Source organism: Malus sylvestris, chromosome 17, assembly GCF_916048215.2.
Source record: "Malus sylvestris chromosome 17, drMalSylv7.2, whole genome shotgun sequence".
NCBI classification, from domain to species: Eukaryota; Viridiplantae; Streptophyta; class Magnoliopsida; order Rosales; family Rosaceae; genus Malus; species Malus sylvestris.
The window spans coordinates 13,418,158-13,436,817 of record NC_062276.1 but is presented as its reverse complement, the minus strand read 5'-3'; the positions used below and the strand labels follow the sequence as shown (position 1 = coordinate 13,436,817).

At 35.9% G+C, this 18,660-nt stretch overlaps 1 pseudogene; it reads right to left on the bottom strand.

The window, feature by feature from the left end:
- Positions 1-4,461: 4,461 nt before the first annotated feature.
- Positions 4,462-11,165, bottom strand: LOC126612116 (uncharacterized; annotated as a pseudogene).
- Between the last annotated feature and the right edge of the window lie 7,495 nt (positions 11,166-18,660).

Here is an 18,660-nt window from a genome sequence, read left to right as displayed (position 1 = left end):
TGGGAGAAAGACTATAATACTTTTGTCTCTCTCCTCAAGCCTAACGACCCTCGTTGCCTTTGCACTACAATCCACCCATGATATCTTGATTTAGGTCTGAGATTTCTCATTCCAGACTGTTGAAGGGCGTCTTAGTCAGCTACGACATGGCATCAACAACTTACCCATGCTGCTCTTAGGCTCATTACTTGCTTCAAATTGCTAAATTAATGGTACGAGGCTGAACTTAATATGCCAAAATTCTGTAGGCTATATAGTGTGCGAATGAGCTCCGACGAGCATTACTTTTTTCATCCAAGACATGGTGTCCTGTGGTTGTCCTATATTCTCAATGTGCCATGGTAATACAAAGATTGGTATAGGGACGCCTTAGTTATGGACGGCGACCAAGAAGAAGATATATTTGACATTCGAGTCAGGGATGCCCATTGCTGGTGTTTCACTAAAAAAATGACCTAGAAAGTATTAGGCTTTGTCATCTAGTACTAATACTGCGAGCCTTCCAAGTTCCTACAGAGAACTGTACTTGGATGTGGCAAACTTCTCCCGCACGCTTCAAGGAGTGCATAAAAGACACGATCTTTAAGCACTACTTCAAGTTTCCCATTCTAGATGCAGACTGGATTGAAGAAAAGAAAGTACACATGAGAATCTATACGTTCAAATCCATCACCCCAACATCATTAGATAAGATAAAATGAAAACGTTTCGACGTCAAACCCTTTAAGCCTTTGGAAGGGTCATCCCAGAAGAAGTTGGTATTGGCGGAAGGGGAAAGTCGAAGTACACTTGTAAGCTTAGAGGCAAAGGAAAAGGAGAAGGTTTATCTATTCGAAGAAGAATACTGTGTTCTACTCTGTCATCCGTCATGGAAAGAACTGCATTTCTTCAAGTCGTCGTTGATAATCCTCATACTTCCCCTCATCAATTATCCTTACAATTGCAACCACGTCTTTCCTCCTCTCATCCATCTTTAGATGAGACTCAGCCAATTCTTCATGTCTTAGAGGTTTTGTTTCTGCCACTCTGTAAGCACATCAGAGTCAAGGCTTAAACTTTTTCCTCTGTATCTGCTCCCACTCCGCCTTTATCTCACTAGTGTCCCAAAATCCACTAGGTCTTACACTGGTGGTCACAGAGCCAGTGATATTTCATAAGTTGCTCTGCCTTAGTTTAAGCGAACGACTCAACCCTCCTTGTGGCTTGGTCGTCTTTGGATCGTGTCGTGCTGTCGGCGATTGCTTCTAGTCTTCATAATGTCGATCATGCCCAAACTCTTCTTAAGGCCATGATTGCCCTAGCAGACAACAAAAAAGTTTGCACATCCTTCGAATACCTCATCTTGAGGTGTAATGAAGGTTGCTATGTGGTAAGTAATTCCCGTGCCTTAGCCTCCTGATTGGATAATTCAGGTTGTATTCTCCTGATACATTTCATTTGAACAAACTCATGTTTGGAAAAAGGCGGCTTTCCGGCACAGAACGAAGTAGATTTGACACTTAGAGGTTGCTTAGCGGTATGGATTGGGGTAATTGCATGCGTTGTTGGTATAGCTGGAAAAAGTACACATAGAACTGGAGAAACAACGGAAAGAACATCATGCCCTAACGAAGATGCACACAGTAGTGGCATGGGATCTATTAAACCGAGCCACTTGTGAAAAGGCAAGGGTGAACAATCTTGAAGTTGCATTTACCAAGGTCAAAGGAGAATTAGGGTAGAAGCTCGAAGCTAGGTCTGAGGTGTAGCGAGTCCTATATTTGAAGCGGATCTCCTGGGAAACAGAGTAAACAATGCTGCACTCGAAGGTAGACTAGCTGCATCGTGAGACAGAGCAGAAGGAAGATGCAAACTTGGCGACTCTTCAATTAGCCAAAGATGAGAATGAGGCAGACGTCAAAGGGTTGCGTGCATCGTTCAAGGCGGTGTCATTCTTGCGGTACTTTGAATGATATGGCTTTAGTTTCTTAACAAGTTACACTGGGCAAAGCCATCACAAAGACTGGGATCCTCATCGAATTTTATCGAATATCAAAATAGCTAACCTTAACATCTTTGAGCATTTGAGGAGTGACTTCATGGAGACGTCTGTCGATGAGGACTCTAGTCCAAATGATCTAACTGGTGAGGCTACTGTAGCTGACGATAAATGGAAGTTGGTAATGGTGGAGCCTGACTCCAAGGGGCAATGCAGTTGAATGATTTTTCTTGCATTCAGATACTAAGCCGGCTAGGAAAAGGCAATGTCCCTTCCATAACTTTCTTGAACATCTTTCCCTCTGTCATGGAACTTGGGTTTTTGCATTTTATTAAATAGGCTTGCTTGCTTTTCTTGCATATTTTGTTTTGGTGAAATGATTATACCCAAGTGCTTGAGCTTGTCCAGGGGAAAAATTCTCTAGGATTCTTCACTATGTGTTTCCATATAATGGGTGCACTTTAGTCTAGTAAGTTTGTGTGCCTGGGACAGAGCTTAATGCTCCCCTATGTAGCTTTGATTTAAGAAAACGCTACCTCCCATATGTAGCGTTTATAAATATTTCCATCGTAATAGCCGGAGTACCACCTTATTTCAACCTCTGGCCTTTGGCCCATGAAAAACATTCTTGCCCTAGACTCACTTTTGAGCCAATCAGACTAAAGGTAAAGAGTCGTTAGATAATACATGTAATGTCCTTCGAGTTATTGAGGTCTTTTACTTCGAGTTAGTCCAATTGTCAATTCTTCACACGTTTGTTTGTTCACCTTGTTCCATTCCGAGTATGATGATTTAGATATTGCAATGTGTAATTAAGAAGAGGCGTTTTTTTTTCTCAATTCGGATTATCGGTCCATCCTTAGTGAATCTTAAACGAAAGTTCATTATGGACTTGGTCACCTACATGTGGGTTAGAAACACTTTTTAAATGCTTTTGTCAGACCCTATGCGTTGGACCTAAGCATCTCTGACCGAACTACACTTAGCTGACTTGGCTAAATCACTTCCTCCATTGGAATAAAATTCCTCTTGAGGATTTTCCTTGTCTGTATGCCTTCTTCAGACTTGCTTAACATATAGGGTTGCATAACTTACTTGACTAAGTATGCTAGTCTGGGATAAAAGTGATAGTACTCGAGGTTAGGACTCAAAGCCACCTTTCATATGATTTCTGGATTGCCCTTTCGATCAATATCTCTAATGACATAGAGCCTGGGTTTGAATGTCATAACCACAACCTTCACGTTGCATAATCTTCTGGGAGCCGGATGGTACACTAGACTTACGGGTCAGGGGGCCATGTTCTCGTACTTGTAGTCCGTCAATTGTAACCCCACTTATTACGGTTTGAGTTTCCAAGATGCTAACCGAACAATACGGAGTGGGCTAAAGGAGACTCCTTTAACACTTTCACTTTGAATTTTTAGACTTGCAATTATGTGAAGTTTCAAAGTTACAAGTCATGAAGAAGTTGAAAAGATGGATTTACACCAAGCCATATGCATGTAGGTCATGTGGACAAAAAGACCATAACTTCAAAGGTTATATCTTAAGACTATTTTAAGCAATTGAACTCACGAAATTGTACTAGAAGTGAAAAAATTAAACAGTTTTGATTATGAATATTCTACAATGAAAATACGTTATTTGCAAGTGGGAGAATGAACTCATCATTAAGAAAAGAATGCAAGTATTATATTGTTTGAGCTATGTCAAGCTAAAAATTTCGATTTTTATTTAAATTCTAAGTTTATTTCTCACTCAAAAAGAGAGTGATATTAATTATTTATTAATACATTTTTGACCTTGCGTCTTCCTTGTGCACATCCCAACTCTTTGCAATTCCCACTACCTAACCCGTTGCCAGAATTCTCATAAGAGATTAACCATAATGCAAAACGCTAGCTCCAAAAGAAAGTATCATTTAAATTAAAACGGTTGATTGTATAGTGAAGCAGTCTATCATAGTCACAATTGGTACGTGCCTCAAGCCAATGGCCAAGCATAACCGAGTATTAAACTCACCTCAAATCGAAGTTCACATATATCTTATTGGGGAAGTACTTAATTATTGATGATCAACGTACTAATTATGGATATGTATAAATTCGTCGACAGTAGTTATATGGTCGAATATTTTTTTAATTAATTTGTTAACAAAGTATGGAGATTCATGCAGTCCCCTACCTCCTCTCGATCGTTGTATTTTATGGTACTTCAAGTTCACAAATGATCGTGACTTAGTTTACAAGCTTGGATTCTTTCATATTAGACTGCATTTGACTATGCCAAAAACCCTGAGTATTGAAATTCTACTTAAATTTATTAAGATTAGAATAACATACAAGAAGATTCAAAATACAAGCCCATTATTGAACTAAAATTAACATGAAATACTATTGGTTCACACTACCAATTTATTAAAAGTCCCCATGCATGCATACGAGAAATTAAAGTGCGTGGGCTATTACAAATGCACCAACTCAGACATTTTCTAAAGTGAGTATTCCTTCAACAATTGGGAAAATGCCGCTGCCAGTTGAGATCATTGAAACACATCCGTTCCATGTGTCCTTATGGTAGAACTGAGACCGAGTAGCACACAAGCGCTTGTTGACTTCGCCCCAAGTTGCTTCATTGTTAAAGTGGTTAGTTTTGCGAACCTCCGTGTAGACCTGCACACGTACATACGCATTGTAAATGAATGAGGATGATCATGAGATAACCGCGCTCATACCTGATAAATCATTGTGAGATGACTCAATTCTCTACAAATTTGTTTATTCTAAGTAAACATGCTCTGAGATATATGAAATGCGTTCGATTTCAAATATGTATATACAGATAAAATCACTACTTACCCTGTTGTCCCATGTAACCCTGTCCTTCGGGTTGGCCCAACTCAGCATCCAGTCGCAATTGATACCACCAGCGTTCTTTCCGCGATACACTACAGCGGCAGAAGAGCCCCATTGAATTTTGGGGTCTCTGACGTGCAGAAACGCAGCCCACTGGCCATTTGCAATAAGTGGTGGGTATGGGGACTTTCCCATGAGGCCAACCAATCTTTTTGACCAACATATTCTAGAGTGCTTCCCGTCGCATTGTAAACAAGGCAGAGAGTGGCGATTCCGGCACCGGATTCTGCCTTCAATTTTTCCACACGTGTTCGCGCTTTAACGTCCTTCCCGGCCACGTTTTTCATATTCATGGCCACGCGTGCCCTGTCGATTCTTTCAATTTGCCCCCGCCTATCTGCATACTCTCGCATGCCCTCCAAAGTTGCGTTTGTGATGGGTTCGCCAAAGACGTTATCTGCCATCTCTCTCAGAATCAAGACTCAACTCATTCGATTCAACTCATTAATTCTCTACCTCCCTCCGTCTGTACATTTTCATCCTATATACATGCATGCATATATATATATATATAGACACACACACGTATACATGCACTGTCATATACAAATATATTATTCATTATTAAATAAATAATATAATTATTATAAATATTATAATGAATAAGGATAAGTCATCTTGTTAAATTATCAAATGTTATCATTCATTTCCTAGTTTTCATAATTATTCTAATTAAATCGATTAGAAACCAACAAATAGTAAGTGGACCTACAGTACAAAAAACCCACTCGCTAGATGAAAACAAGTTGCTTCCGAAAGCAGGCGTTCGTCGCCTAGGTTCTAAGATGACAGATATGGATAGTAATTTAACTTGCCAAATTCGATTCCTGTAGGTGCTGATTCGAACAGATCAGTTTTGGGGGATTAAATTTTGAGTATTTTAAGGTTATGAGTAACTGTCGGGTAAATTTTTCGATTTCGAATTCGGTTATAGTTATTGAGGTATCCCGTATCCACCCCAAATCTATTCTCGAAATCATACCATTTTCATTTTTTAGACTTGCAATTATGTGAAGTTTCAAAGTTACAAGTCATGAAGAAGTTGAAAAGATGGATTTACACCAAGCCATATGCATGTAGGTCATGTGGACAAAAAGGTCATAACTTCAAAGGTTATATCTTAAGACTATTTTAAGCAGCTGAACTCACGAAATTGTACTAGAAGTGAAAAAATTAAACAATTCTAATTATGAATATTCTACAATGAAAATTTCGATTTTTATTTAAATTCTAAGTTTATTTCTCACTCAAAAAGAGGGTGATATTAATTATTTATTAATACATTTTTGATCTTGCGTCTTCCTTGTGCACATCCCAACTCTTTGCAATTCCCACTAACTAACCCGTTGCCAGAATTCTCATAAGAGATTAACCATAATGCAAAACGCTAGCTCCAAAAGAAAGTGTCATTTAAATTAAAAGGGTTGATTTTATAGTGAAGCAGTCTATCATAGTCACAATTGGTACGTGCCTCAAGCCAATGGCCAAGCATAACCGAGTATTAAACTCACCTCAAATCGATGTTCACATATATCTTATTGGGGAGTACTTAATTATTGATGATCAACGTACTAATTATGGATATGTATAAATTCGTCGACAGTAGTTATATGGTCGAATATTTTTTTAATTAATTTGTTAACAAAGTATGGAGATTCATGCAGTCCCCTACCTCCTCTCGATCGTTGTATTTTATGGTACTTCAAGTTCACAAATGATCGTGACTTAGTTTACAAGCTTGGATTCTTTCATATTAGACTGCATTTGACTATGCCAAAAATCCTGAGTATTGAAATTCTACTTAAATTTATTAAGATTAGAATAACATACAAGAAGATTCAAAATACAAGCCCATTATTGAACTAAAATTAACATGAAATACTATTGGTTCACACTACCAATTTATTAAAAGTCCCCATGCATGCATACGAGAAATTAAAGTGCGTGGGCTATTACTAGGCCTGGCAAACGGGTAGTGTCTGTCGTGTTCGTGTCGTTTTCATGTAACACCTGTTATCTTAACGGGTCGTGTCGTGTCACACCCGTTATCTTAACATGTCCGGGTAAAGTGACCCGACCCGTTATGACCCGTTAAGAAAAATATTTTTTTTTCTTAAATTTGCACATATCACACATTGCCACATAAATATTACTTCAAAACATTAAAACACATTTGTCGTTTAAGTATTACATCTACACTCGAAAATAAGTGCCTAATAAAAAAATAATACATACACTACTAATCTATTACAAATATTAAATGTGCAACGATATGCAAAATGAAAAAGTTTTTGTTTTCAAGGTTGTGAAGTCTTTCTCAAAAGTTTAAACCTCAATTTACAAAATCCTCGATTTACATCAATCATCATGAAATTGTATTAGAACTTTGGCTTGATCTCAGCCAATCCAATGGTCATCAAATTTTTAAATTTAATTTAATATATATATATATATAATTATATTATATAATTATTATAGTTTTTAGGGGTATAAAATTGTTAAATTAATATATATAATTATTATAGTTTATTCATACTTTTATTAAGTATAACATAAGATTTTATAATATCCACTAGTGTAAATATTTTAAATTGAAGATCGAATTCATTCTTTGTATTCATATAAGGTCAAGGAGTGTAGCTGTAAAAAATCATCAAAATCAGAGTTAAAATAACCGTTAAATCGTGATTTTTCGTTTTATAACCGTCAAAAAGTTTTGTCCCGTTACTTCATCTCTGAATCTTTGTTTTTTTGCAATTTTTGGCGTATGCGATCTCGAAGTATATACAAACATGTTTGACCGTTGAAACTAGTTTCGTAGAATGCGTGTATCTCATCAAAACAATAGATTCACTAACACTTAAAAGTTTATTCATACTTTCATTAAGTATAACATAAGATTTTATGGCATCCACTAGTGTAAATATTTTAAATTGAAGATCGAATTCAATCATTGTATTCATATAGGGTCAATGAGTGTAGCTGTAAAAAATCATCAAAATCGGAGTTAAAATGACCGTTAAATTGTGATTTTTCTTTTTATAACCGTCGAAAAGTTTTGTCCCGTTCCTTGATCTCTGAATGTTTGTTTTTTGCAATTTTTGGCGTATGCGATCTCGAAGTATATACAAACATGTTTGACGGTTAAATCATTGAAACTAGTTTCGTAGAATGAGTATCCCATCAAAACAATAGATTCACTAATACTTAAGAGTTTATTCATACTTTCATTAAGTATAACATAAGATTTTGTGGTATATAGTAGTATAAATATTTTAAATTGAAGATCGAATTCATTCATTGTATTCATATAGGGTCAAGGAGTGTAGCTGTAAAAAATCATCAAAATCGGAGTTAAAATAACCGTTAAATCGTGATTTTTCGTTTATAACCGTCGAAAAGTTTTGTCCCGTTACTTGATCTTTGAATGTTTGTTTTTTGCAATTTTTGGCGTATGCGATCTCGAAGTATATACAAACATGTTTGATGGTTTGATCATTGAAACTAGTTTCGTAGAATGAGTATCCCATCAAAACAATAGATTCACTAATATTTAAGAGTTTATTCATACTTTCATTAAGTATAACATAAGATTTTGTGGTATCCACTAGTGTAAATATTTTAAATTGAAGATCGAATTCATTCATTGTATTCATATAGGGTCAAGGAGTGTAGCTGTAAAAAATCATCAAAATCGGAGTTAAAATAACCGTTAAATCGTGATTTTTCGTTTATAATCGTCGAAAAGTTTTGTCCGGTTACTTTATTTCTGAATGTTTGTTTTTTGAAATTTTTGGCGTATGCGATCTCGAAGTATATACAAACATGTTTGACTGTTGGATCATTGAAACTAGTTTCGTAGAATGAGTATCCCATCAAAACAATAGATTCACTAATACTTAAGAGTTTATTCATACTTTCATTAAGTATAACATAAGATTTTATGGTATCCACTAGTGCAAATATTTTAAATTGAAGATCAAATTCATTCATTGTATTCATATATGGTCAAGGAGTGTTGCTGTAAAAAATCATCAAAATCAGAGTTAAAATAACCGTTAAATCGTGATTTTTCATTTATAACCGTTGAAAAGTTTTGTCCCCTTACTTTATCTCTGAATGTTTGTTTTTTGCAATTTTTGGCGTATCTGATCTCGACATATATACACACATGTTTGACGGTTGGATCATTGAAACTAGTTTCGTAGAATGAGTATCCCATCAAAACAATAGATTCACTAATACTTAAGAGTTTATTCATACTTTCATTAAGTATAACATAAGATTTTATGGTATCCACTGGTGTAAATATTTTAAATTGAAAATCGAATTCATTCATTGTATTTATATAGGATTAAGGAGTGTAGTTATAAAAAATAATCAAAATCGGAGTTAAAATAACCATTAAATCGTGATTTTTCATTTTATAACCATCGAAAGGTTTTGTTTGGTCACTTGATATCTGAATGTTTGTTTTTTGCGATTTTTTGCTGATACGATCTCGAAGCATATACAAACAAGTTTGACGGTTGGATCGTTGAAATTAGTTTTGTATAATTTGTATCCCATCAAGTTCAATGGTGTGTGTGTGTGTATATATATTTATTTATTAAGTAGATTTAAATCTATTTATTTTGTATGTATAATTGACCGGTACACGGAGTAGTACATTATGTGTCATTATAAAAATAATGGGATATGTCATATGTGTGATAAAAAGTTAATAACTTAAAAAAAATAAAATTTCTCACCACTTTTATTAATTTTCATTTTTCTCTATCTTTTTTGTTTCTTTTTCAGCTTTTCTTATAATTTTCATTTTTCCCTTCCTTCTTTTTCTTCAAAGGGCACTAGCCTACCCATCTTTCCCTCTCTTTTTTTGTTTCCTTTTCAGCTTTTCTTATAATTTTCATTTTCCCTCCCTTTTTCTTCAAAGGGTGCGGCAGGAATGGAATGGAATTATAGAATCAATGGATGCATATTAATTAATAATTAATATAGTTTTTATAAAATTTAATTTATATATATATATATATATAATTATAGTTAATATTTTGGGGGTATAATTTTATAGTATATACTATATATAATTATTATAATTATTATAGTTAATTAATATATATATATATATATATTTATATATTATAGTTTTTAGGGGTATAAAATTGTTAAATTAATATATATAATTATTATAGTATTTTTTTAGGGTTATAAAATTATAAAATTAATATTCTGCTTATCGTGTATCGTGTTACCCACGTGTATATCCGAATCAACCCGTTATCTTAACAGGTGCTTATCGGGTTACCCGATAACGACCCGATTCGTTATCGTGTCGACCCAAACACCTGTTAATTTCGTGTCGTGTCGTGTCGGGTTATCGGGTCGTGTCAGGAATTGCCAGACCTAGCTATTACAAATGCACCAACTCAAACATTTTCTAAAGTGAGTATTCCTTCAACAATTGGGAAAATCCCGCTGCCAGTTGAGATCATTGAAACACATCCGTTCCATGTGTCCTTATGGTAGAACCGAGACCGAGTAGCACACAAGCGATTTTTTACTTCGCCCCAAGTTGCTCCATTGTTAAAGTGGTTAATTTTGCGAACTTCCGTGTAGACCTGCACACGCACATACGCATTGTAAAGGAATGAGGATGGTCATGAGATAACCGCGCTCATACCTGATAAATCGTTGTGAGATGACTCAATTCTCAACAAATTTGTTTATTCTAAGTAAATATGCTCTGAGATATATGAAATGCGTTCGATTTCAAATATGTATATACAGATAAAATCACTACTTACCCTGTTGTCCCATGTAACCCTGTCCTTCGGGTTGGCCCAACTCAGCATCCAGTCGCAATTGATACCACCAGCGTTCTTTCCGCGATACACTACAGCGGCAGAAGAGCCCCATTGAATTTTGGGGTCTCTGACGTGCAGAAACGCAGCCCACTGGTCATTTGCAATAAGTGGTGGGTATGGGGACTTTCCCATGAGGCCAATCCAATCTTTTTGACCAACATATTCTAGAGTGCTTCCCGTCGCATTGTAAACAAGGCAGAGAGTGGCGATTCCGGCACCGGATTTTGCCTTCAATTTTTCCGCATGTGTTCGCGCTTTCACGTCCTTCCCGGCCGCGTTTTTCATATTCATGGCCACGTGTGCCCTGTTGATTCTTTCAATTTGCCCCCGCCTACATGCATACTCTCGCATGCCTTCCAAAGTTGCGTTTGTGATGGGTTCGCCAAAGACGTTATCTGCCATCTCTCTCAGAATCAAGACTCAACTCATTCGACTCAACTCATTAATTCTCTACCTCCCTCCGTCTGTACATTTTCATCCTATATACATGCATGCATATATATATATATAGACACACACACGTATATATGCACTGTCATATACAAATATATTATTCATTATTAAATAAATAATATAAATATTATAAATATTATAATGAATAAGGATAAGTCATCTTGTTAAATTATCAAATGTTACCATTCATTTCCTAGTTTTCATAATTATTCTAATTAAATCGATTAGAAACCAACAAATAGTAAGTGGACCTACAGTACAAAAAACCCACTCGCTAGATGAAAACAAGTTGCTTCCGAAAGCAGGCGTTCGTCGCCTAGGTTCTAAGATGACAGATATGGATAGTAATTTAACTTGCCAAATTCGATTCCTGTAGGTGCTGATTCGAACAGTTCAGTTTTGGGGGATTAAATTTTGAGTATTTTACGGTTATGAGTAACCGTCGGGTAAATTTTTCGATTTCGAATTCGGTTATAGTTATTGAGGTATCCCGTATCCACCCCAAACCTATTCTCGAAATCATACCATTTTCATTTTAAAAAAATATATATAAATATTTATTATATAGAGAAACAAATTATCAGTAATCATGCATTATTAAATATGGATGTCAACACTAGCAATTGTATTCATTATATTATTAATAATATAAGTTATATGCTTATCAATTATTAGTAGTATAATATTTTTATTGATAATATTGTTGTAAACATTCATAGTTTAAGTGTGATTGTGTAAATCCTAGATTAGATTTGATTCTAGTTATCATTTCCTATTGTATCTTGTATTCCTTGGGGATGAAAGAATATCTTCTCTCCCTTACTACTATAAATAAAGGCACAATGTAGGAGGGATAACAACATACACATTCCCCTACAATTTTATAAACACATCTCTCTCTTCTCCTTGCCGCCAGCCACCCTAAACTTGTCAGATAAAATAGACCACAACACGTTATTAGCATGCTCCTACCGTTGCGCTTAGGAATCTAACGTTGAAGAATTTTTCTGCATCAAACCAGTTTATCCATATCATCACGCAATCAGGTTCTTTCAAAACAACGGTTTTTATCTCGACATTTTTACAGCCCTGATAGCATGAATATTCATCATGATGCATGACCCAACTTTACATTTTACGAATTTTAGATTCTACATAAATTGTGTATGCCTCATAATCATAATTGTTGAATTATGTGAATTTGATATTGGTTATGAATTGCATCAAATATATTTGTATATGCATCAAATTGAATTACATATGAATTGAATTGAATTGAAAAAAAAAGAGCAATTTTTTTTTGAAATCGGGAAAAAAACCTGGTGCCACAATGGTTTTTTTTGAACCCACGACCTTGCCCAGGCCTGTAGCCTGTGGGCTGAGCCGTGCCACACCGCAAGTCGGAGCCATGGGCTCCTCGGCTGGACACCCGAGGCACTTAGCTTGGCCCCTTTACTGGAATCCTGCTCTAACCCGTTAGGCTCTAGAATTTCCCCGACTTGAATATGAAAAAAAATAAATTTGGGCTCGCCTGAAGCGAGCCGCAAAAAAAAAAGAATTTTTTTTTTGGGTCTACCTACTGTAGCCCATTCCCCTGCCCAGTTCTCCCCATGGGCCTGCAGCCCCACCCAGGACACCCTAGCCCAATTTAGGGTCTAGGTCACACGACATCATTTTTATACAGCCCCCTGTGGGCTTATATTTCTCTTTTGGGCCCCAAGTTTTATTTGCCTAATTATTTTAGGTCCAATGGGTTTTATATTTTTTCACCCACACTTTAATTTGGCCAGAAGTCGAAATAATTAAAATTCAATTATAATTGTAGACCTAAAAGATTCTACTTTGCATATTCTTGTTGCATATTTTTTTTGTATATATTTGTGATTGCCTGCAGGAATATATGAACCCGAATTTCATAATTATTTTGAAATCTGAAGTTTCTTATAAATATGCCTTGTTTGAAAACCTGAAGTTTTTCATTTAAAAACATCACCCATGAAAACCCAAACTTTTTCATGCAAACTTAAACCAATACATGTCTATTAGAACCTATATGTTCTACTCCTTTGTGAATGGATTGATTTTTCTCTATTACACTAACCACATCTTGTCCATCTATTTTGTGATAGGAACATGTCGAATTTGAACAAACGCGACTTCACCTTTTTAGAGGTCTCTGGAAAAAAACTACCTCAAGTGGGTTCAAGATGTAAAGCTCTACCTTACTGCCAAGAACTTACGTCCAGCTATTGAAGAAGAGATGGACAACCCTGTTGGCGAAGCTGAAAAAGCCACTGCTATGATCTTCATCTGAAGACATATCCATGACGCTCTGCAAACTGAGTATCTTGCTGAGGAGGATCCATGTGCACTATAGTTCGCTTTGGCTGATCGTTTTGCTCACCAAAATGACATATTCTTGCCTGAAGCAAGACACGACTGGCAGCACTTGCACTTCCAAGACTTTAAGTTTATGAATGAATATAATTCTAAAGTTTGTCGAATCCGATCACTTCTCAAATTTTGCAACGAAACTTTGACTGAAGAGGATCTCCTCGAGAAGACCCATTCGACCTTTTCTGCTTTTAATATTGTCCTTCAGCAACAATATAAAGCTCAAAAGTTCACTAAGTTCTCGGATTTGATCTCTATTTTACTTCTCGCTGAAAAGCAGAACCAGCTATTGATGAAGAATCATCAAGCTCGACCTACTAGGGCGACTGCTGTGCCTGAAGCACATTATAACACCAACCAATGCCTAAAATGCCAAAAGAGACGTGGTAGGGGCGGCCAGAAGCCATCCCACCAAGGTCAACAGAGTCAAGGCCCATCTAAGGGATGAAACAAGGCCTTGAAGTGCCTAAACCTAGCTCCCAAAGCCCCGAACTTCAAGAATAAGGCCAAAGCACCTGAAACCATGGACGCAGATATGTGCTATCGTTGTGGTTCAAAGGACCATTGGTCCCGTGTTTGCCGAGCTCCTAAGAAGGTTGTAGATGAACATCATTCTCGTCGTAAGAAGTTTGAATCAAATTTTATGCAAGTGGATGAACCGGAGACTACAAAAATGGAGGTTTCTGACTTTCAAGAGGATACCACCCCTATGGAAGATTAGAATCTTAGACATAGACTTATTTTTTAGTTGAAATAAGACAATGGGACTGAATTCCACCTAGTGGCCGAACCCCTCCTTTGTTTTTGGTTGATTTTTGAACAATTTTCCTTTATATTTGGATTATTTGTTGGTGATTTGTTTTTTGGATATTAAGTTATAATTAATTACCATCCTTGAATAAATGAAATTATTTTGAATTGATACTTGTTTTTATGAACTTTTATGCATGTGACTGATTCAAAATTAATTTTTCATTCTAGGTATGACTAGTGGGAAAGTTAGTTGTTTGGCAGATAATGCATCAACGCACACAGTTTTGCGTGAACGCATCTATTTCACTAACTTCATACCTAAGAATGCACCCTCGACAACCCTCTCCGGCAAATGATAGAAGGATACAGTAAGGCCCTATAATGTTGTCCAATGGTACAATCTTGACCATTTTTTAGACACTCTATTCTCCATGTTCCGGAAGAACGTTGTTGAGTTTGAAGGACATTAGATATAACAATTACCATGCGGAAACCCATGTAGAAAACGAAGTTGAATTTCTGTGCATAACTTCCTACGAATATGGCCAGAAACGTATTCTAGAGAAGATAAAGCATACCCCGAGTGGTCTGTATATTACGACCATACGCCCTATTGAATGCCACTATGTGATCGGCCCTACTATTGGGATCGTGCACTAAATTACACTTTGGCATGATCGTTTGGGACATCTTGGATGAATAACGATATGCCCGTATCCTTAAATCTTCACATGGGCATTCACTAACCCAAAGTTTAGGTTCGATCCAAGGAATTGCATGCCAAACATGTTCAATGGGAAAGCTTATTACTAAGCCTTCTTATGACAAGATTCGTTCAAATCCTCCCATTTTTCTACAACGGATTCAGGGGGACATCTGTGGACCGATTCATCATCCTTGCTGACCGTTTACATACTTTATGGTTTTGGTTGACGCTTCCACACGTTGGTCGCGCGTGTGTTTGTTGTCCGCAAGGAACGCTGCATTCTCCAAACTGTTGGCTCAGGTTATCAAGCTCAAGGTTCACTACCATGATTATCCGATCAAACCTATTTGATTGGATAATGTTGGAGAATTCACATCTAAAATTTTTGATGACTATTGCATGTCGACTGGGGTTGAAGTTGAACATCTTGTACCCCATGTTCACACCTAGAACAACTTGGCAAAGGCTTTCATTAAGCGTTTATAAATGATTGCTCGATTCGCTTGCGAAATGTAAAGTGTTTGGACTTGTAGCTCCTACTCCTCCACATGTGAAACCCGTTGGCTACAAGTGGGTTTTCGTTTGGAAGCGTAATGAGAAGAACGAAATTATGCGTTACAAAGCTCTTCTTATTGCACAAGTCTTCTCACAACACCCCAGGATTGACTATGACGAAACTTATTCACCCATTATGGATGTGATTACTTTTTGCTACCTTATCAATTTGTTAGTTTTCGAAAAACTGGATATGCAGCTGATGGACGTAATAACCGCGTATCTATGGGGATCTTGATATAGAAATTTATATGAAAGTTCCCGAAGGACTTACATTAACTGGTTCAAATATTTCCAAACCCTGGAACACGCTCTCAATTTTGCTGCGGCGTTCACTCTACGGTTTGAAACAATCTGGAAGAATGTGGTATAACCGCCTGAGTGAGTATTTGACTAGTCAGGGATATGTGAACAATGAACTGTGCCCTTGTGTGTTCATTAAGAAGTCACATTCTGGATTTGCGATTGTTGTCGTATATGTCGATGACATGAACCTTATCAGAACTTCTGAACAGCTCGCGAGAACTGCCGCGCACCTGAAGTCAGAATTTGAGATGAAAGATTTAGGTAAGACTCAATATTGTCTTGGTCTCGAGATAGAGCATTGTCGGATGGAATTCTACTACATCAATCGAACTACATCCAGAAGGTGTTGCGCCACTTTAATGAGGATAAAGTGAAACTTTCGAGTATTCCTATGGTCGTTCGATCGCTAGATGCAAAACGAGAACCCTTTTGTCCGAAGGAGGATGATGAAGAGATTTTGGAGCCTAAAGTTCCTTATCTAAGTGCAATAGACGCTTTATTGTACTTAGCTCAATGCACTAGACCTGACATCTTTTTTGTTGTTAATCATTTGGCAAGATACAGTAATGTACCTACACACAAATTATAATAACATTAATTATAATAAAATAAATAAGGGTTTAAAAGTCTTTTTATAAAAGGATAAACATGCCATTAACATTTTTACTAAAATGTGGGGTGAGAAGATAGGACAATGGGGTGGGTTTATCACCATTCAAAATTTATAACGGGAAAAACCATTATAGATGGAAAATTCAATATCGGATGGGAAAAAGGGCACCCTGTAACCCGTCCTCCTCCACAACCCGTCTCTCCCACCGTGGTGAGCTATCAAAGACGTGACATCAACTCTAAAAACTAAAGTATTGTACCAAACAACTTTAGAGAAATACTTTAGTTCATCTTAAACTTTTATTTGTGATATTGCATATTGTTGTACTCATTGACAAATATTACTATTTGAGGGTGTGTTTTCTTGATGGAATCAAGACAAATTATAACTTATTACAATGTGAAGTTTATTCCTATACATAACATGTCCTAAGTTGGGAGGTTATTACCTTATAGAGTATTACTTTGGAGAGATTTTAATGTACATGTTTTATATTATACTCTCAAAGTCAAATAGAGAGCTTCGTATTTCCAAAATCTCATGTTCCCACTCCAATTAGGTCAACTTAATTACTTTTAAAATCGTGTTCTCACTACACCCTACTAATGGTGCATTATAAATTAATTTTATATATTAATTAGAAGATTGGTATGTAAGGAGAACAACTTATATGTATCAGGTTTACCATCACATAGTGTCGTAGTTCATATCTAATGTGGAGATATATTTACGTATAACTAGTGAGTTGACTATCATTTGTATCAACTAAGCCAACCGTAAAAAATTCTATTTTCTTAAGAAATACTAAGACTTCTATCTCCTTTTATATATTTCCTTTTTTCTTTTGCTTCGGTTGAAATTGCATTATTGAAACGAAATGCTATAGAAGCAATAATCTCTTTCAGTGTAAGTTTTCTCTTATTGAAAGACTAGTCTTTAAAAGAAGTAATCTCTAACGGAGACGAAGGCTAACCCACCCATTCCAAGAACATGCTTGCTCGTGTATAAAAATGCAATTGGCCATGGTATTCTTAAGCCGACAAGGTCCACATGCCTTACACTTTGATAATTGTTGTTCTGGTTGCTCTAAGGGGTTTTTGTATTTAATTTAATCTCCTACAAGGGCCACATGCATGACAGCATATATTACTGGATCTGACTGCTTACCAATAGGAAAAATAAAATAAAATTGCCAAGGTCATTTTCTATTCGGTAATTATTAGTGTATAATTAGGTCAAGGGGTTTTGTGTTTAATTTAATTTCTTACTTTCCAAAAAAAAAAAAAAATGAAGTACAAGGGCATATGCATGACAGCATATTTTATTATTGGATCTGACTGCCTAGCAATAGGAGAAATAAAATAAAATTGCCAAAGTCATTTTCTATGTAGGGTCTATCTAGCAGTGCCTTTAGGTAATTAACACACAGTTTTACTATATTTGACAGAGAAAATTAAAAAGTGTTAATGAGGTAAAAGCAGTTTAAAAATTCCCTAATAAGCACGTCAAATTTGTTTGTAGGAAGTACTTACGTTTTTATAAAATGTTTTTCGGTGTGCTTCTAATGAAAGTGTTTTCTAAGCAAAAGTATTTAAAAAAATATAAGAAAGTGAGAGGCATAGCAACTCTTATATGTTAAGGTTGTAAAAAATATAGTCAAGACAACGGAACCTTGATTATTCAAAGACTGTATCTTAAGATTATTTTTATGCGAATAAGAAAAAATGCGAAGGTCTTAATTTATTTGGTAAACGTAGAACGGATTCATGAATATTCCTAGTTCCTAGATTATTCAAAGACTATATCTTAAGACTATTTTATGCATATGATTTTTAAATCTATGTCAAAGATTATATCTTAAAAGTATATGTTAAGACCATTTTAAGCCGCTGAACTCACAAAATTTGTACTAGAAGCAAAAGAATTGAACGGTTCTGATTATGAATTCTATGATAACGATACGTTATTTGCAAGTGGAAGAATAAATTCATTCCCAAGAAAAGAATGCACGTGTTATATTGTTTGAGCTAATCTGATTTTAACTTAAATTCTAAAGTTTATTTCTCACTCAAAAGGAGGATGATATTAATTTTTTATTAATACATTCTTTACCTTTC